Below are 27,745 nucleotides of genomic sequence, written 5' to 3' on the forward strand. Positions count from 1 at the left end.
ACACTATGCGAGATGCGGTAAAAAAATAATGACAATAATGTCCGCGCGTCCTGGTAGTCGCACTGTTCACGGAGATTTATCGTTTGCGGTTTGGAAGAACAGTGTGGCTCTTTTTTTTTGTGCCTAATCCATCATACGCCTGACACATCCTTGCAACGCAAAAGTTACGAAAAAGAAAACTTAGCCCACTCGAACTTTCATCGATATTTAAAAAGGCTGATATTTAAGATGCATTTGCACATGCTACAGATATACATATAACTAAAATTAATATATCCTATAAAAATCCTTTTGTGTGCGTATATCATTTATATTTCGTAATAATGTTTTTATTAAAAATAAATGCATACGTGTAAATTAAATATGAGCGAAATTAATAAACAATAATTTTACGATTATCGGAAAACATAGCACATCTTTTTCAATAATCGTTTTAATAATCCTCGTAACAAATCCATTAAACGCGGTGAATAATCAATTTGTCAGACAAAATGAAAACAAAAATGCAGCTTAAATGTAGCATCATAACTTTAAGATCACCGTCTACAAGATTTAACTTGCGTCAATTGCATCAGCGCGCGTGGTTCAGGTTCATTTAAATATTTTATTATTAGTGCTTTTCAATAACACGCTGTCCGCTGATAGGATGCACCGAGATTTTATGACCGAATGAATGAGAAAACACGCATGCATAACCAGTTCGGATTAGGAAAGCATTTTTTTTACACAGAAAAACGTAAACCAGCTCCGACTTGCTGATGGACCATTCGGCATAAGGATTTCTTATCGGGTGCAGATAGACATCGTAAACGAAATGCACAGGTGAAAGCTCATCGAATGTGAATAATCGTGATTCACATTCATACCAGATGCATCATGTTTTCTATCTCGTTTTCAATTTTGTTCATTGATAACAAATACATGAGCGGAAATATTTCTCTTCTGAAATTATACACTTAGTCTGTATAGCAACTATTTCTTTTAATTTTAATTTATAATATTTAACATGCTGAATAATATTTGACGAATGTAAATTATGCGGCGAATAAGTTAATCATTGAGTATTAAAGTAAAAGTGTGAAAATGTGTGAATTGTAAAAACAGTTCTGCACAGTTTTCTTTAATATCTTTTATTACAAGTTAATCTCATTATTCATTTCGCAATAAAAAGTAGCAATATTCACAACAATTCTCATGAAAAAGGCAATTTAACTTCTCGTAGTGATTTACCAGATGCACGCAGTGCGATATCGAACTGTTCTTCATCAATCAAGCCATTCGTATCCACTTAGTGCCATTTATTTCCTCGTCGCTACTTTGCTTATTTCCTGCTGCCAACATTCTAGCAAACGATACTCCACGACAGTGACACTCGAGAGGAAATATGGCGATTTCGTCGTGCGCCTTGGTCAGACACTTGACACTCGGAAAATATCGAACATCTTGTCGGAACTCTGCTACAGTAGTTTACAAACATAAAAAAATTTGAAAGTAGACAGTAAACTACAGAATTTGTTAAAATTGCGTTTTAATAATGTATATACGCAAAAAACTTTTTATCCTAATTTTTTAATTATATATTTTATTTTCAACTACAGTCAAATTTTCGTATTTTTTCTCTTTCTCTTTTGCTCTTTCCACTATTTCATATTTGGCTTATCATGTGACAATGTTAAAGTGAGAAAGAAAAAAAGTAAAAGATATCACACAATGCTATTGACCAGTTACTAGAGAGATCTTTTTGTCCGACGTTACCTGACTGTCAACGTTAAAAAATTTATCGCGTTTACATCGTTTGTATATTTTACTGGCTTCTTTTTCTAATATTGTGACAGCTCACTAGACAAGTGTGAACTAGTGGAAAAAAAACGCAGAAAGGAAAGTAAAGATAAAAAATAAAATTGGAAAAAAACACAAAAGTTTGTAAAATATATGTGAAAAATAAAAATACAAACTACTAAAATATTTGTCTGCTATCTGTTGGAATCGCACGCGTCACGACGCTGATGACAGATCACAGACGGAACCTGCAGAGTGCGTCAAGTCGATAATGGCTTCGCAGCCCTCAAGTGTCCAGGAACTTTTGAGGACCGTCAATAACAACTTGGATAGTTTTTAGAAGCACTTTCACTTAAGATAATTTCACGAGTTTTTTTTCTTTCCTGTTAAGATCCTCTTTTTCCCGGAAACCGGAAAGGGACATCTGCGAAACGTTTCACTCGAGTCTTTCATTGCTGTGTACGCCTCGAGATTATTTCGACACGTTCGGAATACGAAGTTGTCTTCGACAGCCGTGAATACGTATACGATGGAGAAAGATAAAAAAAAAACGCAAAAATATCGATCCCGAAAAACGAATGAAATTCCATACACGTAGAGAAAACTTCCTGTTTTTCACGACGGATATTTATCTATTTCTCGAAACCCTTGCCTAAATCAACACCTAACGTATGAAAAGGGGCGCCTCTGGCGACACTCTATCTTTCGCTGCACATCTATTCACCTAACTCGCAGCACACCCTCTGTCGTTCTCGCGACGGCCACTTTTCTAAACTACCTGCGCGTATTGTTTCTAAGAGAAACTTCATCTGTCTTATCTTATGACATCCTCTCTTCCGAGAGAGGCGTCCCTTCATCAAAAACACCTTCGCCAAGAATTATCGATTTTTCAACTCGGGACAAGTGACGGAGCTCAGTTAAACAGCGGTATTTCTGTATTTTTTATTTTATCTCGAAGATATTCCTTCGTCAGAATATTTTTCGTATATTTTAAACATTATTAGCGCGTTCTCACTAATATAACCATAAAATTTATAAGGTTTCCACCATAAATTTTGTTGCTCGTAGATATCTTGTCTTTATGTCGATAAAAGATGCGCAGTCTTTTCTCTAAAAGTAATGACTAGTCTCCATTTGAAGATAAGAAAAGATAAAAGCAACTTCATAAACCTATCTATTAATGTAATCTATTCTTCTTTACTGCAGGAATGATTGATATAAAAAAATGAGCAAAATACGTTGTGCGCGAACAGTGCAAACTTTACTGTTATTTAATCACTCGCACATGAAAATAGTATTATTTTCTTTTCTATATTTTCTTCTCTCATATCCAAGTGTTTTTTCACATCAAAATGTTTTTTCCCTATACTTTACATATATATACATATATATATGTGATAAAAGTGCAAGATTAAATATCAATATTTTTATAAATATTTCATGAAAATTAAATTTACCCGCTGTTGATTGTGTTTTTCTTACACATCAGACTTTATCTATTTAATTTTTCCCATAAAATCGCTGTGAATCGCGAAATATCTCGTGTATAAATATTGTCAAAGCGTTTGTACAGCATCCTATATGCGTCCGGAACCGCTTTTCCCGTTCCGTCTCTCCTATTTTCGTAGACGGATAACGGATCGAGCGCGAGGAGATCCTCGTGAGATGCATGTCCGTGTCCCGACACGGTGGACTAACGCAGATAGACCTCGAGCTCGAGATACATTCCCGATCGGGGGAGGCTCCGCAAGGTAAGAGAGAAAGGGAGAAAGAGAAACACCCACGCAGGTGGGACCACACACGACGGTCCCGTCATTTGTTGGACACCGCATGGGCATGTCGTGTTCCATGGACACGAGGTACATAGCATTGTACACTTCTTGGCGCTGTCCCGCGGCGTGTCGTATCGCCAACGGGCCGTGCAACTTTATGGCCGAAGCCGATTGCGTGCGACTCGAATAGACGCGAAGAGGGGGATGGGCGGGGAGAGGGAGAAGGGGTGCGAAGAAGGAAGCAAAGTCTGGCACCTGAGCGCGCGAGACGAATGCGACGGTAAGAGGATTATAATTTAATTTATTGTGTTAATGTGCCGAATACAGGCGGACGCGCGTGTATAAGGGCGAAAATCTCGTTCTGGAGTAACCCTTTCTTGCGATAGCAAAGCGAAGTTCAATTATTCCTGCTACGTATTGGCTTTACCGTAAATTTGCGTATTCGGGCGCGACGCTAACAAGATACATAATGACTGTCTGCGCGAGATGCAAAATGTAAGTCGAAGTCTCGTTGGGAATAACGAATTCCTGGAATGCGAGAAAAAGAAACACGTTCTATACCAAAAAATGGTCTCCGTCAGCAAAGAAAGATCGTAAATGCTAGCCTTTCATTCTCTTGAGGGAATAAATTTTGTAAAGAAATACATACTGGCATACATATGTAGATAACAGAAAGAATAGACGTTGCGAAGAACAGAATGCGCGATAGATGCGTACCGACAACACGGTCGGACTACGGCTTGACCTCGGGGATACATTATTAATGGTGGCGCACGCCAAGAATGGTGACTAGATGGTAATTTTCAACGGGACGAAGAGGAGCGGTGGTATTCCACACGCTCGGTTCCTGCAGGATTAACGTCGCAGAGGACGTCGTGACGCTGTAGGAATGTCGGATTAGCTCGCGGTACCGAAGCTGTACTGTGATAGATCAATGTGGTAGATCAATGATCCACCCTGTTCGATAGCTCGATGACGAGCATTTTTATGAAGCATTGTAAAAAGGCAGCTTTAATATAAAATATTCGTTCGCTTTATACTAAAAAGTAAAGGACTCGAATGATAATAAGAAAACGAGACAAAATTGAAGCGAACACAATTTTTTATTTTTCTAAAAGAAAATTCAGATTTATGAGCGATCTTTAGAAATAATAATCCAATCTGTACATCAGACAGAATTCCTCATCAAAGTGGTGGCAGGATTGCATTGAAAAAAGCCGAATGATCGATCAATCGCTTCGTCTCGGAATGCTGTAACATGATTAACGCGGATTTCTATCCATAAAAGAAGACTTTGTGTGTGAAGCCACGAGGAACTTTCTCGAGGAGTCGCACGGTCGCTCGGGTAGTTCGATCAAAGTCGAAGCAAGACCGGGAGCAATCCTTCGGCGACGCACGAGAGATATCCATCTACAATGATGCTAAGGACCGAAGGACCAGGCATTTGTAATCCCGCGAGTGAGAGGCCGGGGGTCGTGGAAGGGACGGTCGAGCAGCCCAATTTATATATTGCGTCCGGGAGACGTCGCCGATTAATCCTGAAGGAGTCGCGGGACCACCCAGGTGAAACTAACACCCTTTCTCGCCCCGCTGCCTGACACCGGTCGCGCGTCGTAAACGTCGCTTCGTCCTACTTTAACACTATGGCTTAACTAAATGCAGGGATAGTAAACGCAGCTGCCCGCGTCTCCGCTCTCTTTACTACTCTGAATCGACACTAATCGCTCGGAGATGTCACGTCATAAAGCAATGAAAATCAGACGCATTCAGACCTCGCAAGAAGTTTTGACAGGTAGCAAGAAAATTGAACCACGAGTAGCCGACTATTTTTGATATTATCTTAATTTTCAAGAAAAAGAAACGAGAGGCAATTTAAATATATAAGATATTTCATTTTACTCCAAGCTTATGCGATTATTCTCAATGCAAATTAATAGAAATTTAAGATAATGGTAGTATCGAATCAATTGGCCAGAAGCAACCAAAAGAAGATGCAATCGGAATAATTTATCTCCGAGTTATATGCGTGATGTTTCGTAATTTTTATTTGCAGTACTTTACACCTACAGTCGGACGTCATTATGATAATATTTTGCAAGGCTTACATCTTTTTTCTCATTACTCGGATGCGTGCAGGGGGGCGGACGAACGGGCAGAGGCGGGGATGGAGGATGAGAGTCCCGTCTGCTAATTTGAATATTGAGTTGTGGGGGTGTCGGTAACGGGCAGCTGCACAGCTCGCATAAAACATAAAATGTCTCTAGAACCATTCGCTCCTTCAAATGGGAAACGTGGGTGCGCTTGAGCCAAGCCAAATACCTACTCCTTTTTAAGTACCAAAAGCTTTTCTGAACGACGCCCTGAAGACAAAACGCTCGAGTGCCCCGAATCATTTCTCCGAACTCGAACGAAAGTCGTGTGTCGTTCACCAGCTGGCAGACAGTCGCGCAAGTTTATAATAAACGAAAGAAGGAATTTTAAATAATATTCATCGTGCGAAATTTCATAATTTATAAGCAACCACAGATTTTTTCATAATTTAGAAAACAGGCTAATGAGAAAGTAGTTATCGTGTATTTTACCGGAAGGTTATCGAATTTATCGATTAGTGAAATCAGCATGTATTCATCTTTACGAGGTGTGCTTAATCGATTTCAAGGTGCCTCTCGCTGCTAATATTTTCCACCGAACCTGTTTTTGCATCGGAATCTGCGCAAATGCGATTTAGATGGATACGCGAGAAATCTCTCAGCTACGAGGTCAAAGTTCGCCTCGTGTGATCAACTATCTCGATTCTTTTAAATCTATTACACACCTGCCACTTCAGCATATCCACATAATCAGTCGTTCGAGAACGTAGATCGCTCGCGCGCATCTTATTCGCAATGTCGCTAGAAGAATTATTTTTATCTTGAACAAGGCCGTTTATGAACATAAAAAAGTACTCAGAACCTTTAGCAAGTTCAACTCGAGGTATATAAATATTTTAATAACAAGCAACACAAAGACGGCGCAGCTTACCGAGATTATAAAATTAGTTTAATGTTACGTAATAAAAATTGAGCAAAAACTTCCAGACGAACGTAATTTCTGCAAAGAATTTGATTGATCTTAATTCGTGCAATTGATGCGCATCCTTGCTTGCGATCCTCATTTAGAACCGCGCAAATATTATTTCTCGTCTTGTCCACGAGCGTTCTAAGTGATGATATGGCTTTGTCATGAAAAGATTCCCACAAAAGGTCCAATCATTCAGGAGCGTAATGAATGGCCGGCATTTACATACGAAGATGGCAAGTATCTTATTACAAGGGAACCGAGGGGGTGGGTTACGTTACGTTCGGTTAAGCTCGACCGAACAATGCTCAACCGAGGTGGTCGCGAAGGTAATACCCGGACAACGCGTTGCTGAAGACTTGATTAACATTCGTTAATAAGATGGATGCGCGTGACGGGCATTGTTGACCCGTTGACATTGGGTGTGATTTAGATGCCTGGCTCGAGGCTGCTTGGTCTACTACTAGCACGGAGAATCGCTCGCTATTGTTGACTACGTGGTTTATTGCTTAAGTTAAGAAATGTGCCGGGTATTCACAGGAAGTGAAATGGTAATTCTCGTAAATATACTTTTTCGAAAATGTGCAATTCTCTACGAATTTTTTTTTACGAAATAATTACATATAACACTTCACAGCAATAAAGTATTATCCGCACTATTGTGCTGCGCGTGCATTGTGATTTTCTTTTGTAAAATCCTCGCACCTTGAACAAATCATCCTGAAATCCTACGTCGTTCGTATTATTTCTCTATACGCTAGTTGCGCTTTGCTAATAGAGCAGATGGGCAATCTTCAAGCTACTCCGCATGCATTATATTCGCCTTCAGCAGGACGCTCGCTCGTGATGCAATTTTCTCCTGCGCGTAGGTAACGAGAGTCCATACGTGAAACGGAGTAGCGTAAGAAAAGGAAGGAAGGACATGTATGAGGCGCAAGCGGTGTCCTTTGCTCGGATAGATGGTTTCGCATAATTATCTTCAAGGAAAAATCATTGTACACCATATGCCGCGCGTGAAGGGTAAACAGCAACGCGGATAGGCAAGTATGCGTTCATGTCGACATCGAGGTACATTAAACCCTGCCTTACGCTATCACGCAGCAACAGCTGCTATGCGAAGCTCACTATCACCGCATCTCGACGCATCCTCGTACCCTAAGAGACTGAAAGAAGACGCTTTCTCTTTCCATAGAAAATACATACAGTGCACTCAGGTATTAAAAGGCGGCGATAAAAATATATAACGAAACATTCGTCTTCAAATTATTGCATTTTTATAAATGAAACTTCAGGTAGAATTTTCTACAAGTTATATAACCATTTAGCTATCCTGTGCGTGAAAAATAAAGTCAGTCTCGAGTCAATAGATATATCATTTCAATGAAGAAATCAAACGACGATGATTTCTAAATCGATGACGATGACTTCCGACGATGATTTCTAAATCTCTCACACCGATTGGTGGGACATGTACCAGAGAAGAGAGAAAGAGAGACTTAACTAATATGAATGAATCGTCCAACGTGAATGCACCCGCATGAGAGGGGCTATTATAGAAACTTATGTGAATACACAACGCCCCCATAACGCGATCCATGAACGTTGCACCTGGCAGAGATCGAAGTTCACTTGCGATACACCCCCTGCCATCACCAATCTTATACATTCATATTTGCATGACAAACGAGTTTTTTTTACACAATTGACGAATTCAATGAAGCTATCAATTCTTAACTCCGGACAATTAATAAAGCTTATTTTTTTTATTCTGTTATATAATTAAAATCACTTTCTCATCTGTTTTCTAATTTATTAAATTTTTAAATTAAACAACTTAATTAATTACACATGTTTATATGTTTATTCTTGATTGTCCTTGTTGTCCGTTATAATCTATATTAGTCACCGACTTCCATTCTAAAGGAAAAAAAAGTCCTATTAACAGACAGCGAAGCGTACATCGCCGATACGTATCGGAGCAGAGTTTTGTTTATTACTCTCGAGAACTGTTTTAATGAAAAGCGCTATAGAAACACTGTATTGAACCGCGCACTCAAGCGAAAATCAATGGGAGTACGGTGCATCGCGATGCATCCTCGCGTAACTGGCGCTCTCAATAAATTTTCCCCCCGGGTTCGTGCAATTCTCGCACATCAATGACCCCTCTTCAAACCTTCAACCTCGAATGTGGCACATATATATGTGGTGGTCGGGAAAGATCTAGCAAAAAGTGGACTGCACGGCGTAGCCTCCGGCGCCGCTCTTCTATTCGCGCCGAAGTAAGAAAATAAGATATATGAGGCAGATACCGCGCGGTTTCAATCAAGGTTGCTGAACATAGGTATTCCAACTCCAACGCAGGCTAACATTACCATGTACGGTGGCAGCGAAATAATTGCAACGTCGCCGCTAACAAAGAGAGCATAGGCATAGGTTACGTGTGTGGTAAATGTTTTCCTTTAGTTAAGTGCGCGTATGTAGAAAAAGTGAGCACATAATAAATAAAAGTGAGATATCACCGCGAGCGGGAACGCGTTTTGTAATGGCAATGTTTGCCGCGGAAAATTTATTTACTTACATGCCGCGAATTTTTAATCGTCATCTCATTTTTTTGTATCTTTGCGAAGAAAATATCTTCTACGGAGATAAAAATAACTAAAATTATAAAGGAAACGTTCAAAGTGATGAATGAGTTTCTTGTCAAAAATTTTGCGTACACATGTAACTATTATAATCATCGTGATTATATTGGCGAAACTCCTGAATTGGCATTTCGACAGCATTTCGGTGCTGATAAAATCTGACATCGATTATCGGCAGAAAAATCACTGAAGGCCGATTGAGCAAAAAAAGGACTGCGCAGTACAATGTCAATAAACTCCTGACAAATGCACTTAATCACCTACGTCTGCGGTCAAGACTGGCGGTATTGCGCGCATGTAAAAGAAGGACACACCTTCGGCATCGTGCTGACTGACACATCCACGCAGTCGAGAACTTCATAATTCCGCTTTCACACAAGAGCGCTTAAGATTTTCGATTCATCTTTCCTATACAAGTTTTCTATACAAGTATAAAGATAACGTTATTATCTTAATTTTTTATATTAATATATTTTATAACAAGAAAAATAAACAAATATATATTTTTAAATTATTACTTTCAATAACTATAGTCGATTTTGTAAGTAAATAATTCTTTACATTTTTTACAATTTGTTACATTTTTAATACATCGTATGCTTTTTAAATGACCTTCCGAGCGTTCACCGAAATGAAAAAAACGGCAAACGTGCAGCGGTACCGCAATTGTCAATTGACGGCTGTAGTTGCGTGAGCGGCAGAATACACCATTTCGACGCAATATTCTTGCGCACGAAAGCTATTAAACAGATTAGTGCAGCAACCGGGTTACACACGACATCACGGTGGCGATTAAAGCCGCGGCTTTAATAGAGATATAACTCCCGTAAAAAACCGCCTTCGCAGCAGTGTCGCAAAAAAAAGCCCATCCTCTTTCAATCCCGCCGGGATGGAAATTGATTGTATACTAGGTAACGGGAGGTCCAACGAGAATTTTAAGCGCGCATCGCACACTGCGTTAGTAGACGCGGGCGAATCTGTCATTAGCGCGTTTATTGGCCGTAATGCAGCGTGTAATTATCACACGCTCCGGGTGCGCAAGGCGGCCGTGATGGAATTTTCGGCCAAATTTTTGCGAGGACGATGAAGTAATTTTACGTTGCATTATTACGTCGCCAGGCCAAAATATTCAGCAAGTGGCGGCGATGTAAAAAAATTCTTTCGTGCAAAAAGATAAAAGAATTATGATTATGAATTAACATTGTGAATTTTTTTAATAATGTTCGCTTAAACCTATGTTACAATATCAGTCACACCGTAATATGTGATAAAAGAGAACAGCCACGAAATTCAAAAATCGCAAGATTTAAGGATTTAGCGTAATGACGGGTCGCCCGTCTGTCAACCCTCGTTAAATCCGACAAATGCACGTAAAAGAATCAGAAGCGACGGAAAGCCTGCGACAAGCAGAAGCAGCTTCTATCCAGCAGTAACGCGGTTCTTGCCTTTTTTTTGCGTTATTAAAAATAATGATGACATATATTAGTTTTAACGAAGGAAACCAGTGGTTTTTTGCCAGTGTCTTTATGCGCCCGGTCATTTGTTTCCAACGAAGTAAATGCTGCGTCGAAACAATGGATACTCGCCTTTTACCGGTGAACGTGGAGAAAGAAAAAAGGAACCAAGGCATAGGATACGGGACAAAGAGAAAACAAAAATGGGCAGGAGAGCAAACTGAAAGGTGGTATTCGCCCCTTTCTTTGTAGAAGTTAAATCGTCGTTGATGTTTTATGTCGTCATTTCAATTTCAAATTATCCAATTCCAGAACGTCTACACCAACTCGCCGTACTTGCTTTCCCGGTAAAAAGAAAGTACAAATGTGAACAATATCCTAACTATATTTTATTCCAGCACTTTGTTATGAATTGTATGTAATATTATCTCTAAAGTTCAAACTTGTTTTGCCTTCAAAAATATATTCGGTGTTTAATAAATTGCAATAGATTCAATTGATAAAATTAATTGTTTTATCATTCATTTCATATAAAAAAAAAATCTGCTCAACTTGTACCACTACACATTTCGTTATAATGCAAGATCGCCATGTATATTAATCTCTTACTTATTCAGTGTACAATTATTGTAGACAATATTGCTTTTAATTATGCATCTGAAGATTTTTTTAACGAAAAACTCTATTATACGTTGTAGAAAGTTCGTGCAGCTCAAATAAAAAAATAAATTATTAGTTAACGCCGTTAATATTGTTATTGTACTAAAATTCAAAAACTGCAAGCGTAGTGAAAATATTTCTTACAATATTTATTTATTACCTTTGCATTATATGTGCAAAATTTATGTTTTCCCGTTCAAAGCTTCTAATGTACAAAAAACGATAGGACAATCGTGTCTCATTCGTTCTACTGTTCGGAAGGGTTAAAACCTGGCATGTTATTGTACCATTATTTCCTTAGTTCTGCAATATTTACTATTTGGCCATTTAGGAATTGCTACCGTACGCTACCGTACCCAAAAGAGTTAAAAGCATGTCGACGACCAGCAGTTTGTGGTTTTTATGCCGTATTCACAACAACCCGTCCAAATGCTCATACCATAGCAATGGTCCATTATTTTTATAAAACCATAAATTAGCAATGTGAAAACAAGATTTAGCCCGGCATCCGGTGCACGTTTTTACGGATTGTGAGATTTCTACTGCTTCAAAACGTACCGCAGCTTCCAAATAAAAATACAAGTCTTTCCAATTTCTACATTTTATTTTTGAATACATTTTTGCTCCTTTCTATTTTTAATTGTTAATTAAGCAAAAATATTATTTTCTTTCGCGCTTCTATCTTATTATTTATCTCAGGTATAACCTTGTAAAACAGAATCGCCATAAAAAAAACATATTCGCGTTTATTGGTAAGACACCCACTGGTGCGTCAATTTTCTTTCGAATGTCGCTAAGTCTCCTTGAATTAAATTAACGAGGCAATTCTGCGCATTTGCTGTGATATAAATCGCAATTTAATCTGCGCTTAAAGCATGATTAATAATGATCGTATCATAGGTCAACACCGTAGGCTCCCCGGTAAATAATGTTTTCCAATGCTATAACCTTATGAACAGTCGAGTCAAAATACAACACGGAGACTCTCTATAAAAGGTCACATGCCATTAATTATATACTTCGTTGATTTGTAAACGATACGATGCGGCAGTCGCTGAATTATTTTAGCATCTCTTGATCTTCCTTTCCTAAATCACGCAAACGAAGAGTTTCACGATCTGCGAGGTCCGCCGCGCGAGGATTGCAATGATATTTATCCGCGGCGAAAATGTTTAAAAAAATCTTGGTGATATAAAAATTTATTACAAGGATCTTAAAAGAGTTATAAATAAATCATTTTTACATAAATTTCGTGATCTTCGTCTTGAACATTTATACAAAACCATCATCAAATGTTCTGGTTGCATAATCTTTTTATTTCCTTGATATAATTTAACGACAGGAAAATCTATTCTGCGTCAAATGCAAAATTGAGTGGAATGATATTTATCGATAAGACGGCGAGAAGAATACGATAATACTTTTGCGACAGCTATTTTTCTCGAGCTATGAAATTCGCTTCGAGATCCGCGAAATCACCGTCATAAATTTCCACGCAGTGGTTTCCGGCGCGCGCGATGAAATTTATTAATGCAAATCAGACGCTCCGTATAACATCCGAATGAAAATGATTTTGATTGACGATCCGCAGGAGCGATTTGTCAGTTTTTCACCGGTGCGCCATCGTTATCATCCGACGGCTATCGGATTACCGCGGTAAATTTTCACATGCTAACGAACGGTCCGCACGATTTCCATCCGCCTCCGCCTCCGTAAATTTATTAACGCCAATAAAACGTCAATAGCATGCCCGGCTTGTAGAGCGGCGCGGAAAAATTCTTTTATCGATGTACCCAGGTACAAAACTCACACGTTCGATTTAATCTCACCGCTCGCGCTCGAATGCCTCTCAACGGGAAGCACTTCGATCGAAAGTAGCTTCGCATTGGCTCTTACGGTCATTGAATTATCCTCGCGGTCTTGTAAGTTTATACCGCTCGCGCTTATATACATAAAGAGACCTAGACGTACGTAACGCACTCGCTCGTAACGGTCGTAACATAAAACGCAATGCATAGTAATTTATGCAGGCGCCACGAGAAAATTACATTCTGGTTACTCGACTCTCCGCAGAGTACGGTGTCAGTATTTATTTTATACTTTCTCGATATTAAGGTCGCGACAATTATTAGTCGCGATATCAAATTTAAGATTTCTGCATAGAAAAAATTTAGAAAAGAGATATCGGAAAACGAAATCAAAAACTCGGCACAAGTTTCGTTCGACTTTATGTTAAAATAATTGTATAATAAAATCATAAATTATATATTTATATTATGTTTCCCTGCTTAATCCTTGAATAATTGAAAACATTGTAAATCACTTTTTAAAATTTTACTCAATAAATGCTTTCAACGCTAACCTTAGTGGATGTATTCAACTTTCGCTTTTATGTCTAATTAAAGAGAAAGACTCTACGAAGAAAATATTGAAAAAACCATGAAAAAAAGCGTGACACAAGTCGAGTTATAAACTCTGTAGGAATTCTACCATCATTTTTCTTCAAAGACGATTTCCCGGATTTTTAAGACTGTTACACTTAGTTAACCGAACAAGTAAATCCTCTTATAATCATGCCAAAGGTAGTTCTGTCTTAAATTTAATCCACGGTCTGTTGCATTTGTGGTCAAAAATATGACAAATATGGTCAAAAATGTTAGAAATCCATAAAATGTCTTTCAGGTTTGGTTGAAATAAAGCGAGAAAAAAGAGGAAAAAGGAAAAGGGAAAAGAGACAGCATATTTCTTTTCACGGTCAGTATTCTAGTTTTTTGTATATGGCGCTGTAAAGATATACGATTGTCCCATGTGGCGTAAAAAACGAAAAGGTGAACCGTGACAATAACATTTTTGTCCTAAGATCGCCTAAATTTGTGCAAGGCGCCGGAGTACAATTGTGAGTATATAAGTACAATATCGACAATATTAGCAAGAAAATTCATACTGTATAACATGATTATGACGGAAAACACTTTTTTAGACTTTTATGTTTTACTTCGTTGATGATCACTCGCATTTTCGAATACCAGATTAATTCAGAACTAATATTCCAACATTGTAAAAAATTTAGCATTGCGCCAATAACACTTCACGTCAATATCAAAATATTCCTATACAGATTTTAAATAAAACGATATGTATACTATACAAACGAAATGATACTTTTCATTCAAAGATTATATAAAAAAATTTTGTGCACTTTTGAAAAATAAAAATAATTCGTTTAAAGGATAGAATTTCAGTAAATTTCATTTTTCTTTTTCGCGCGACATCAAATACAGAGATACTTCAATCGTGTTAGTGCGCCTACACAAACTTATATAATCTTCCACAGACAATATGTTAGATCATGATGAAAGATAATAGCTGAATGATGTAAAGAAAATTGAAAAATACGATCGGAATCCTTCGAAGATGAGAATTTCTGCTGGCACCAAACTACCGACCGTGATGGGTGGGTGAACATGTGCACCACAAATCAGAATACAAAGACATTTTTTTGCCTGCGGAAACTGTGAAAACCCATAAAAGCCGGTCAAATCATCGAGCGGACCACATCTGCTAACGACCAAAGTGAATCCATCGGAGGAAATCGCTGGAAAAAAAATGTAAGTTGACTTCCCCGCGCTCTATTACATGTATCCCTATTTACGTGGCAAAATCACCGTTTCGAAAATGCGCGGAAATAAGTTGAATGTCGATTCGAAGTCCGTGACGGTCCCGGCCATCTTCGTCCCCTTTCAAACGACACCGAATCTAATCAGAGGTCGATCGTCATCTGGCATCTTCGACATTTCTTGCGGTTCTGAAAGAGCTGTCTAAAAACCTTGCGATGTCGCATATTGTACCTTACTATCGAAAAGTTTATCTTTCAGGAAACTCAAACAATAACTCGATGATAAAATTCGATGAGAATCTGTTGACCCATCTTTGTTTTCTGAACGATTTACTCTTTAACTATGTATGTACGGAAAACATACTTCTATGTGTTTACAGTGTGCTTTATTATTTAAAAAAAATATAAAAGATTATACGTTAAAATATTTAGGCATATCAAGGAGCAAATCACACGCATGAAAATGCATTCACATTTGCGCCGGTCCTTCTCTTGAAAAATTTCAATGAAATTCAACTGGTTATTTTTAACATTATGCGCCGTGCAGCTGGTCCTTCTTAACGAAGGTACATTGTAAAACGCGAGACAGCACGTAGCTTCGTGGGCGGAGAAACCCGCAAAAGCCGCATCGGTCCCCGTGAAATCTTCAATTCGTCGCGGCGACGTACCTCTATGCAGTCCTCCGGTCGCGCGACTGTCCTGACACGAGGATATGCCTTAAGTAGCCCGACAAGTATTGACCTCCGGTTGGCTGACTCAGCGCAGACCACTGCCGTGCGAAAATTACCGATTGCCAGTCGAAACTTGCGCAGCCGTCTCGTCGGCGATTTGACTCGCTCGACCCGCGATTCTTTGCCTATACGCGAGTGCACTTTTGTTGCAACCGTTTCTCAGATCGGAGTATTCAGCAACACGGTAGCGGACTTTCCTGCCGGCGAGTGGCGCACGTACGTGAAATTTTATGGTAATCGGCACAAGCCCTTCGCGCTCCAGAAAGTAAAGTAACATGCGCTAAATAAAACCGACTACGTGAAGAGGTTTGAGACTTTTAAACACATCCATTTGTGTTCGCGCATTAATTTAATGTTTCTAGTGCGAGGATAATATTCATCGTGTCACAAGAATCAACAAGTGGACAAGAATGAAATATTGTGTGAGAATCGGGAGAAAGAAAATTAAAAATTTAACAAGGAGATAAATATTCACAAGTATATAATTTATAGTTGTTTCAATACTTATGCAACTATGGATATAATATAATGAACTTCAAGTAATTCCGTTAACTGCTGCTAATAGCCATAAAAACGAGCGTACGAAGGCATGTATTCAACAGAATTAATAGATTTCACGAAGCCTCTTCTAGCTGTAGGCGTGAATTATCCGCTGCACGCCCCTCGATTTCATGCCGTCGCTCGAGATGAATATTCTCCAGGCATCTCGACGCCTCGATTCTCGAGGATCCTGTCACGGTGGTAAGTGCACGGTCGCCAGCCCCCGCCTGCAAGCCCCCATAATAAAACACCCCATACGAGCACGCCGGTATACGGACAATCGGCTATTGTCCAACGTTCCAGTGAAAAGCAGCGGCTTCAATTAACTTTTCGTGCACTTTGCAACATGCGGATCCCAACCGCTCCGCCCATGGAAGAACCGGAATTGTTGCTGAAACATCTTTCAGATTCTAGATACAAAACGTTCTGAGAATTTTCAGAAATCTTACACTTTTCGTTCAAAAGATTCAAAAGACCTTGATTTTGAAAAATAAGAGAAACAGAAAAATCAATGTATCAATATTTCGCATTAAAAATAATTTACCGTTCTCAAAAAAGAAAAGAAAGTTTTTTTTAAATCGTCATTTGTCATTTCTCTTAAATTTTTGCATCTGTGGAACATTATTCATTCGGCAAATTCTGCATCTTTGGTCTCATTTTTCACAAAGGTAAGTATTAGCAGGGGGTGTGACTATGGGCTACGCGGCGCTCGCTATAAGATCCGCCGACAAAGATGCACAAAAGGTAGTTGCTCAGGACCACTCCTTTCATGGAAAACGTCTTTGAAGTCACCGCGCCTTTAACCGTCTTTCCACCCGCATTTCTCAACAGCGTGATCCTGTAACTTTTTGCGACCGTGTGGCGTTTCCTGCTAGAAACTAGCATCGCCGAATCGCGCACAATTGTTTTAACAAATATTTATTTTCGTCGGAGAAACAACTGACCGTGCTTTTAGGAAAAACTCGTTGGCGCCGTTCCGTTTCCTCGATGTTGATTTTAGCATACATACGTCAAACCCACTGCGCTTGCTACCGTGGAATTCACTTAATTCGCGTCCCAACGAATGAGGTGAATATTTGTTTTTCGTGAACATACCAAAATAGTAGGAATAAATTTACGAACAAAACAGGGATAATCTAAATATGCATATATATATATATATACAATATTGAAACATTTTCGTACATATACGATTTTTTCGAAGAAAATATTTTTACCACTTTTGCCATTATTAGATATCCAAAGGCACGATTACTATCACGTGTTTGATGTAAATTTCCCGCAGAGTAAAAAAACGGAAGTGGATGATGTGTCACAATACGACGTGAACGGCAATTGTGAAATTATAATGAGAAAGTTGACACCCCGTTTCGAAGAGCGGACGAGTAATTGGTGCTTTTCTGTTGCCGATAAATAAGTTTGAGCGTCTATTACGCGCTGCACAAGAGGGTGAGACGAAAGTTCGAAGTTATGATCATTGGTCCTGGAAAACCATCTGCTAACGTTAACACATACCAGAAGGTGGCGGCGCGACGCAAGAGAAGCTCGGCTCACCGTTTCCACTTCAGATGCATCTGGATCGCATAAAAAGAGCAAAAAGAGGAAGGTTTCTGCGCCGTTGTAGAAAGGTTTCTGTCATCGAAAAGATACTGGCTAATTATACATATAGAAAAGCAATTGCGCTTGTTTACTCTACGTTTTTATTTAATTGAAGCTAGTAAAACATTTATTGTATCTATTATATGAAACTTTCAAATTGGATTTCTTTCTTATTAATTTAATGGAGAAAATATAATTAATCTAATTTAATTTTCAAAATTGTATAATAAAATACATCGTTTATATATATATATATATATATATATACACGATATGTACAAATAATAATAACAGCAGGTGGTGCATCAATCCTTTCGCTGTGACAACATAAGACCGCAAAACAATTGCTATCGGCCAGCGTAACGAATTCACAAGTGTGTCTAATATATAAGTAGATTAAAAAGGTATATATGATATGTACATTCACGGCTGCAACGAACGTTTCTTGGACAGCGTATATTTCCGTATTAAGTTAGCTGTCTTTAAATAATTTCTCATTCATGCTTCGAGTTCAATATGCTAAAAAACTGCTGCTAAAAAAAATTATAATAAAAATTTTCCTTAATTTACAACTTCCGTAAAGAAACTTCTTCGTTTGAAAAATGCACATTTATAGTCACGCTAAAGACTATTAAAAGGAAAAAGATCAAAAAGCTCTTCGCATAAAAGTTCATAATAACTGCAGAAAAAAATCGAATTAAAAAATAGCACACAACCGTAGCAAAAAATATATATTTTGTCTTCAGTATTCATTATTCCTTGAGAAGATTAATGTGCGAAGTATATGTTGCTAGCTGAAGCATTAATATTACTATTTATTTCCTTCCGAACATTAAACTGTTATTCCAACAAGAAAATCTCTTCCAACATAAACATATTTCACGGAGATTCGTGATCATGAAATAACTTTAGACATACGTGAATCACGTGAGAATACTGATTGATATACATGAGATCGTGATCGGCCAAAAAAAAGTGCGTGAACAGTGCGAAACACTTGCGTGCTTCTGGAAGCCATTCGCATGATCGAATGGAAAAACATTCCTCCAGATGATTGATAATACGCCTCTGCAAACTGACGACACGCAGAAATTAAAATTAACCAATGAAAAATAGCGGTGTACCATTCGACGAGCCGTTAATTAGGACTTCGTTCCGCAACCGGAGAAACCGCGTGCAAAAAAACGAATGATACTGGTTGGCTCGATGTGAATCCACTTTATAATTTTGCACGGACCACTTCGCACGCGAATCGGTCTGATTTTTAATCAGAGATCCTTTACGTTATCGCGAGCGATACAACTTACGGCGATACTCGCAAACGATCGTTATTACATTCTCGTGCATAATTTTTAAGCGCAAGGAATACTTTGCGATTTTCCGTCGTCGCGTCGATTATTAATTACGTGCGTCTCTCGAAATAATGTAACGATGGTTGATACGATAAATTTTAGCCAATCATAATTACAAGACGGTGATTATAGACTGGAGTAATTTGCGCGCAGATAGGGATTACTTTGCGATTTTCTACGGTCGATCGATACTATCCGCATCAGATCAAATTACTTATATTACACGATATTTTAATGAGATACATTAAGCGCGGGCAAACGATAATTTTCGCTCTGACCGAATTACCGAGTTGTTTTAAAATATAATTGGAGAAAATAATATTCCACTGTCCTAAATTTTTATGAAATTTAAAAATATTAAAAGTGTATTAAAAATGATCCTCGAAACACCAATCTGATCTAAAAGAAGTGAAATGCGTATCAAAGGATATGCTCGAAAATCCTCTTCTTGTAAATCTTCTAAAAGAGATCTAGAATATTGAAATGTACATTTTATACATTTTTTTATGTTTTTATATGTTCTAGACCACATTTCTTTCTTTAAAATATAAGATTTCAATGCATTACAGTGGAGAAAATGTGTATTCTAAAGTTTTAAACTTATGAAATGATATGATGTAAGATTCTAAGGCATAAAAATGAATAAAATGTACATTTTAATATTAATGTACATTTTATTTATTTAAAAAATGCTTTAGAATCTTATATTATTTGGTAGATCTAGAACTTTACTGCGATGCATTGAAATTTTATATTCTAAAATTCTATACCATTTCTAAGGTAAAAAGAACGAATAAAATGTACATTTTTATTGCAATTGAAAAAAATTAATTTTGCCGCGCAATGTAAAAATTGTTTTTGATAATATTTTATTTCCTACGTTTTTATATTTTTATTATATTTTTTATCGAATTGTTTGCGAATTATTTTGTAAGTCTAAATAATTGTCAAACACAAAACGAAGAAATCTTCCACCACGCTTCAAACAAATCGAAACGAGGGCATAAGACAAACGCGTACCGACATTGAGAGCAACACGCACCGCCCATGGAAAAAGAAACGAGATCTAATAATAGTAAACTGCATTGAAAGAATTCGAAAGTGGCCCGACACTATAGCGTGCATGGACACTGTATTCAGAAACAGCATGAGGTTTATGACAAGAAATTTTGTTCAAGGATAAAAAAACGAGCGAATAATAACGGGATAATAATGTGAAAAAATGTAAAAAATCCGAAATCTCAAAAAATCAAGGCTTTACCATAAGTTGAGCTCTGTAACGAAAAATCATTGTGTCGACCTAGAAGAAAAGACGCGTTATTGTCCTTTTATTAGTACTCATAAATGTATTCTGCAAATATTGTTAAAACTTATTACAAAAGAAACAAACAAATAATATTTTTCTATTGACCATAACCATATTAAATTTCAGTCTAAATACTATTCGTCCATCGTATAGTCGAAAGTGACATTCCAGAAAGTTTATTCATGGACTGATACTTTGATATTTTATAGACAGGATAAAATTTTTCAACTTCAATGTACAATTGTGTTGGAGAGATTAAAAGTCATCAGACATAATGCTCGAAAGTGCATTAGTTATACGCAATAATGAAGCAGAACAAAGATCCCAAAGTTGAAACCCTTCTTTCTTTCAAAATTTGTTTAGTATACAACTGACACATTAGACATGTCTGGCACAAAATCGAACTTTAAAACCGAGCGAAGAATGCATTTCAGTTAGTCACTCATGTCAATCATTTCGGCTAATAACTCTCGATCGCAAAATAAAAATTCAATCAACACGATACCTTTGATCATTAGCAGTGACAAATTCGAATAAAAATATTTTTCTTTACTATTTTTATTTATAAATTCTCGTTTATGACAAATTGATTAAATTCTTGAGATTTATATAAATTATGTTTATACACGCTTTTCAATTTATTATCATAGTTACGTTTTAATAAACAGCGCATCTTAGAAAAATTATATTGAAATAAGAAACAATAAAAAAACTTGTTTCAGGGCTACTATTTTTAACATCGGTTAACTTTAATCCAAGGTTCCAACTTGTCGACAAAATTGCCAATATGAATGAAATATCATCAAAAAAGAAAAAGATTTAAAATTTTTGTCTCCTTTAATAACGATATTTTATTCTTTATATTAGCAATTTTATTAACAAATTGGAATTATCAGTTACGTTAATCGACGTTGGAAATAGTGGCCCTTCATCTCTCGTTACATCTCTTTTCACATTTTTTATTATAGTTTTTTATTTTATTGAACTTTTATTAAATTTGAGATAAATCTTTATCACTATTTATTATAAAAATAATTTATTTTAAAAAAGGTAATCCTATCTTTAACAAAAGTACTAAAATTAATCTCACAGTGTCTATTTTTATCATACCTGCGTATTTTCTATTTCTTTTTCTAGTGTTATAAATTCCTTAAACGATTGTTTTCGTTGCGTTATTCGTACCGTTATAAAAAAGAGACCGAGACTTTACAGCTTCTTCCTCGCTTTTTGTCAAGACGGTCAGAAAAATCTAAGGCATATTTGTTACAAAGAACTATAAAGTTTCCAAAAACTGTTCTTCTTTTTCCCGTTGTTACAGTTTAGATGGCACTTTTCAAGGAGGAAGGAAGAAACCGCACAAGTCCGTTTTTATCCAATTTACGAGTTGCCAGAATAACAACACAAAATATCGTTATATTGTCACGATGTTACAATTTTTTAGACGAAATACTCTTGTCCATTATTGCGGAGCATTTTTTTCTAAAAAAAACAAGAAATATCTCAATAGCCTGAGGAAACATAAGAATAAATTTGATCACACTGAACGAAGGCAATAGTTTATTCAAAATTTTAAAACTTTTCTTCGTTTCTTTTTCCACAAAATACAATATAACGAAGAAAAACTTTCATTTAAAATTCTCTGACTTTAAATGCTAAAAAAGGTAAATTTATATATCCATATCTTTTCCCTCATTATTCTCTAGTTGAAAAAAATCTTAACGGGTCTTTTATTTCATAGAAAATTACATCGACACGGTAAAAATACGATTTCTTCATGTATCATGTAAATTCGAAGTCAATTAATTTGTACCTACTTACGATAGACTCATAATATTAAAAACCTACGACGTGTTCCATTCGGCGAACTTAATTTGATGTTAATTTTGTTTAAAGCTATTAAACAGAGATGCCAGAACTGCATATTCTGGCTTCTACCAACACAACCGAGAATCGCTACGTTACGCGTCCACGTGCACTTTGAGTTCTGGCATCGCTGAACCTTGTGAATCGTGTTATAATGCGTTCTAACGCAGCACATATACATGAATTGTGTTTCACAAACGAAGGTGCAACCACCTCCTTGGTGATCCTACGGCGCGCCGTCACATTAATGCGGACTCCGCGATGCGGCGCATCGGAGAAAGTTTCGTCATACAAAACGATGGTTTTATGATTAAAATTGCGACACTTTTCTTAGCTAACTAAAAGTTAACGCGCCGTCAAATCGTCTCTCTTGCTTTCTCCGACTAACCCTCAACATTCCCCATCTTGTAGTAAAGCCACCTGCTGTCGACTAATCAAAAAGGGTTAATCCTTTTCTTGTCCTTTTTTGTTATGTGATACACCAGTCAATAAACTGGTCACCGTTACTCGGGAGCGACGCCTAGCTTATACGGATGGGCGTATTTATTTGGCTGACGTATACAATATACGACGTAAATAATATAGCAGTGATCAGCAACGACATACGCACCTATGTATATTCCACAGAAATATTTCTGTTTAAGCATTTGAATCCATGTTTAAAGGTATAGATCTAATCATCAAACATTGCCGATGTAAGATTATTATCTCTAAATTCTACTAATTGAATTTTTATATCGCATTTTGTCCGATGCTAACAGTAACGACCATTAAAATAGAGGTAAAATATTTTATATATGACTCTCTTTCTCTCAGTGTGTAGCCTAACGTAGCACATACTAGAAAAAAGATAAAATTCTAAGGAAAATTTATTTCTCAATTCTTTTTGTCTTCCTTTGAGTAACGATATATAATTTCGTTTTCTACGTCTACTGTTTGTGAACTACTTCTTCATAAAGAAAAATTTATGATTAACTGCTTTATATTGTTTAAAATTCACAAAAAAAAAAAAAAAAAAAAAAAAATACGGAAACCGCTATTCGTTCGTTATTTGCTACCAAATACAGGGTCAAAACGTACAAAAAAATGGAAGCCCCTTATTCGACTTGGTGGTTATAAGGATGTCCATTTTTTGCATCCTTTTTTTCAATAGCAAACCGCAAGATGTACCGCTACATTTTAGTTTCGACAAGGTGAATTTTAAAAATGGATGCAAAACTGCATATGACAAAAATAATAGCGTTAACAGTATGCAAAGCGCAAAAACATTTTTAAGCAAAGTGAAAATAATTCGTCAATGATTTTACGACTGCATACCGTTTCAAAATTTGTCTACCATAGAGCTAAGTGTACATGACAACCCTTTCATCGAATTCCGGATAGTAAAATTAAAGTCAACTGTAAAAACGTTGGTAAAACCAAGATTGCCTCATTTTTTGCCCCTTTATTTTTAGATGTAAGTCGAACTCTCGACCCTTTACAAGAGAAAACTTTACCCAGTAGGCAACAATATTAAAAATAGAATCTCAAGAAAAAAATTATTTTGACTTGTGCAACCTGCAAGCCGTCAGCCAGAAGAATTTTGTAAAGATTAAAAACCCTTCCCAATGTCATAAAATTCTATATTTTCACCGCATCGCACCCTTCCGCAGCAACGCGACGGGAAACAAGCACAAAAGACGGAAGTGCCGTACTTCGAAGAAATGAAAATCTGTTCGCAACCCTTGCGACAAATACATAAATTTATATTTCCTAGAAAAGATGTACGGTGAGCTATGCAATAAAAAATAGTTACCGTATTTTAACCTACAAGTCTAAATTTGTGTGGTCAACGATTGTGCGTGACTAACTGTATCGGTGCTTCTGTGGGGTTAAACCCGACTTAAACCACACAGGAGAAAGCAGAACGAAGTAAATTATGATGTGAAAACAATAAAAATGTGTAAGAATGTTTAACCAGTACGAATTGAATTTTAGATAACTAACTGGGCGCCAAAAGTTAACAAAAATTAACACACATACATGGTACACGCCTAAGAAATCAAATAAATCATGGAACGTTTACTTTTGCCGCGCGAGTCTTTTTCTTCCCGTTGAAAATGATACATTAATATCAAACGTCACATATAACTTTATCGACCAACTAAAAGACCAAATTTTCAGAAAGGAAGATCTTGATTAATTATGGCGCTCGATCATTCCGAATATTTCGCGACAACTGCTGTAAATCAACCGCGCAACTACGGTAAAGAGGCTCGACGGAGTAACGCCGCGTATCTTCCAAAGAAATTTTTATCAGAATCATTTCGTAATGACAAATCGATTGCTTTGTAGAATCCGTGGGTCCCATTGGGGTTTACGATCTCCGTGTCGTCGATTTTTAATCGTAAATTTCGACTTGACCACACGCGCGCCGGCCTAGACCACACGCGTCGCGCGCTGTCGGCTCGCGGTGAGAAATTACATTTTTATATGCGTAATCATCACCAGAATGGACTGCCCAAGTCGCGGGTAGAGGGAGAGAAAGTAAAGGGAGAGAAAAACGACGGCATGGAGAAGATCGGCTTCCGTTCGCCACTAAATGCACACGCGCTATTGGTCTCTCCGCCCGATTCCGGTTTTTTACGATTACGAACAAAACCATCGCACGCGTGTACGCTTGTTAGCGCGGACGACGAGCCGGCTGTACGCGCTGGAATTTTTCGGCATCCCTTCGCAATTGTCTCGTCAGACAAAATTAATCGTTGTCTCGTCTCATTTTTATTATTTGGAAAGTTGATCGATCGTTGCTAATTTCAGCTAGTTATAATACACAAACCTATTTTGTAATCCTAATTTATCCATGTTTCATTTACTAACATAGGATATTTTTGGAGGAACAATTTAACCTCTTTCGGGAAAACAAATGTCTACATCGTTCCATTGAGCTTTCTGATTCTTTCGCATTAGCATGTCATGTATGCTATTGTCACAAATTAATTGAATAGATACTAACTACATACACAGGAAAGAGAACGTTATCAGCATTAGTCAACCTGTCAGGCAAATCCCCACTTTTATCTCAAAGGTCAGAGAAATGAAGAATTCGAAGAGTCTTACGAAGATTCTCACGTCTGCTTGACCTTCGACCCGTCGAATCGTCGCGTGGGCCGTTACTCGTTAAAGTTAATATAGGCTCGCGACAGTGTATGGGCGACTCTCTTCTTCCTTTGCGTTTCATTGTGAAAAATTCTATGCGCCTTAGTCAAGTTCCACTCTTCCTGTTTATTTGATATTCGTTAACAATAACTATAATATATTGAAAATGTTGCTTAAAATTTGAGACTAAATAAAGTTAAAATCAAATTAATAGACTCGAATAACAGCTACGTATTTTTACCATTCTAACTTCCACAACTTATTTCTTCTAATTTCTTTTCTTGTTGCTCGCATCTTTGCTTAATCCTTTATGCTCACACGAGTTTATTCTTAGTCCGCGCAAGCTCGTCGCTTACAAAAGAAAGAAGGATGACACGGCGAGATGGCAGTGCAAAAGTGTCGGATATCTTCGTGACAATCGCACGATGCCGCGTGCCGGATTATCCTGCACCACGAGGCGAATTGTTTCTGCGTCGTGACTCGACGCAAGCCGCGTTGTCACGGCTGTCGTGTTCCGGCAAGGAGAATATTAAATTAGTACCGGCTGCATTCACGACGCTCGCGCGCGCCCTGCGATGTTACGCGCGTCAATCGCTATTACACGCATTCTTCTTAGCCATTCCGATTCTCTTGATCTTCAGAGATCGAGAGGAACTCACATATGTGCTTCACGTTGGGCCGAGCTGAAACCGCAAGATACCGAAGCGGCTACATTCCACATAACCGCTCCATTACCATCCGCGGAAGCATTTTATTTTATGCCCCGTGTTATAATAACCTAGAGCTTAAAAATGTGGGTACCATGAAAGATTTATGCCGCGTGGACTAATTAAGCGGTTACGGCGGAACTCGAAGATGTAATTCCGAGGAGTCCAACTTTTATCAAGCGCGAATGCACAAAGGAGAGACTCTTGAGGGGCGTTCGTCCGAGGACCGTCTAGGAGGGCAATTAAAAGCAAACGACCCGAGTTTATTTTCAGCCTGTTCTAATTAGAGGGGCGCCCGCTCGCGAGTCGATGCCGTGTACCGGAACACAGTGACTCATGCGCTAACGTCTACGATCTACGAGCGCTTCTTCGGGCCCAGTCCTCTTTCTCGCGGCTCCGGGTGACGTCAAGTGGTGGCGTCATCCTCGTCATCGCCGCCGCTCGGTTCCCACACTCGATGACCTTACTAACCCTCCCGTCGAATGCCGTGCCCTACCCGTCGCGGCTCGCGCGCAGATGATTCCGTCGGGGTCGAGGGGGACGCCGGAGCATGAGTGAACCTTCGCGCGTGGACGCGCGTGTACCCATATCTCGTGTGGGCATCTTCTCGACGGCACCGTGAGATAAAAATATACAGCCGCCTTCTTCGCCCACTGACGAATATGTGTCAAAGGATCGCGACGAGTAAGCGATGGTATTCGTCATCGAGCCGAACACTCGATATTTTTTTAGAGAAGTTTACGGGCAAAGTTATTGTTTCTTTTGCCGAATAATCCATTACTCGAGGCAGAAAATTTACAAAAAACTAACGTAGAAATTTTTTTATAATTTTAGCTTCCGATAATAAGAAGTTTTAGCAATATCGAAAGCGCGAGCAGTTTTATGTCAATGATTATCGGTGCTTATAAATATCAATTATACACTCTATAATTCCCCGCATTAACATAATTTGCGGTCTTGACTGAAAGAGACAGAGAGAAAAGAGAGAAAGAGAAAGCCGACCACCCAGTAGAGCCCTTAAAACACGCTGTATGCCGCTTTTCGCGCGCAACTCGCTTTGCTCGACAATAACGAAGCGTTTCGAAATTAAACGAAGCACACATTGATCGTTAAAAACACTCAAGTTGGAAAATTACCTGTTTTTAGGATGCAAATTTCAGTTTCACCACGTATACACTCAATGTATGACCAGCGAATGCTTCCCCAATCTGCTTAATCTTTTCGTTATGCCAAGCTGCCACTTGGTGAGAGCCGCATCAAACCGAACAGGTAATCTGAAAAATTAATTTCTTAATTGCCACTGCTACCAATGACAGATATTATTAAGATAAAAAGTAAAACAACTTATGCAGTATCTCCTAATTAAAAAACTAATTATTAAGAGCGCTAAAACCGCTCATAAAAAAGTATGTTTTCTCACCGTGCGTTTGCCGATTTTCGTTATAAAAAATGATAAGGTACCGAGTGTAGCAAATACGAGATAGAAATACATCAATTAAGACTTTCAAAATACAATGTGATGGCATAAA

The 27,745-nt window shown here is 37.9% G+C and overlaps 1 long non-coding RNA gene across 1 annotated transcript in view; it reads left to right on the forward strand.

Annotated features, from left to right (window-relative positions):
• LOC105672687 (uncharacterized) overlaps positions 1-27,487 on the forward strand; it is a 117,858-nt gene extending 90,371 nt beyond the window's left edge. The window contains exon 6 of the long non-coding RNA XR_010890524.1: positions 27,363-27,487. This is a non-coding gene — a long non-coding RNA (uncharacterized lncRNA). The remainder of the gene's footprint in view (positions 1-27,362) is intronic.
• Positions 27,488-27,745: the final 258 nt, after the last annotated feature.

This window comes from Linepithema humile, chromosome 5, assembly GCF_040581485.1.
Source record: "Linepithema humile isolate Giens D197 chromosome 5, Lhum_UNIL_v1.0, whole genome shotgun sequence".
NCBI lineage: Eukaryota > Metazoa > Arthropoda > Insecta > Hymenoptera > Formicidae > Linepithema > Linepithema humile.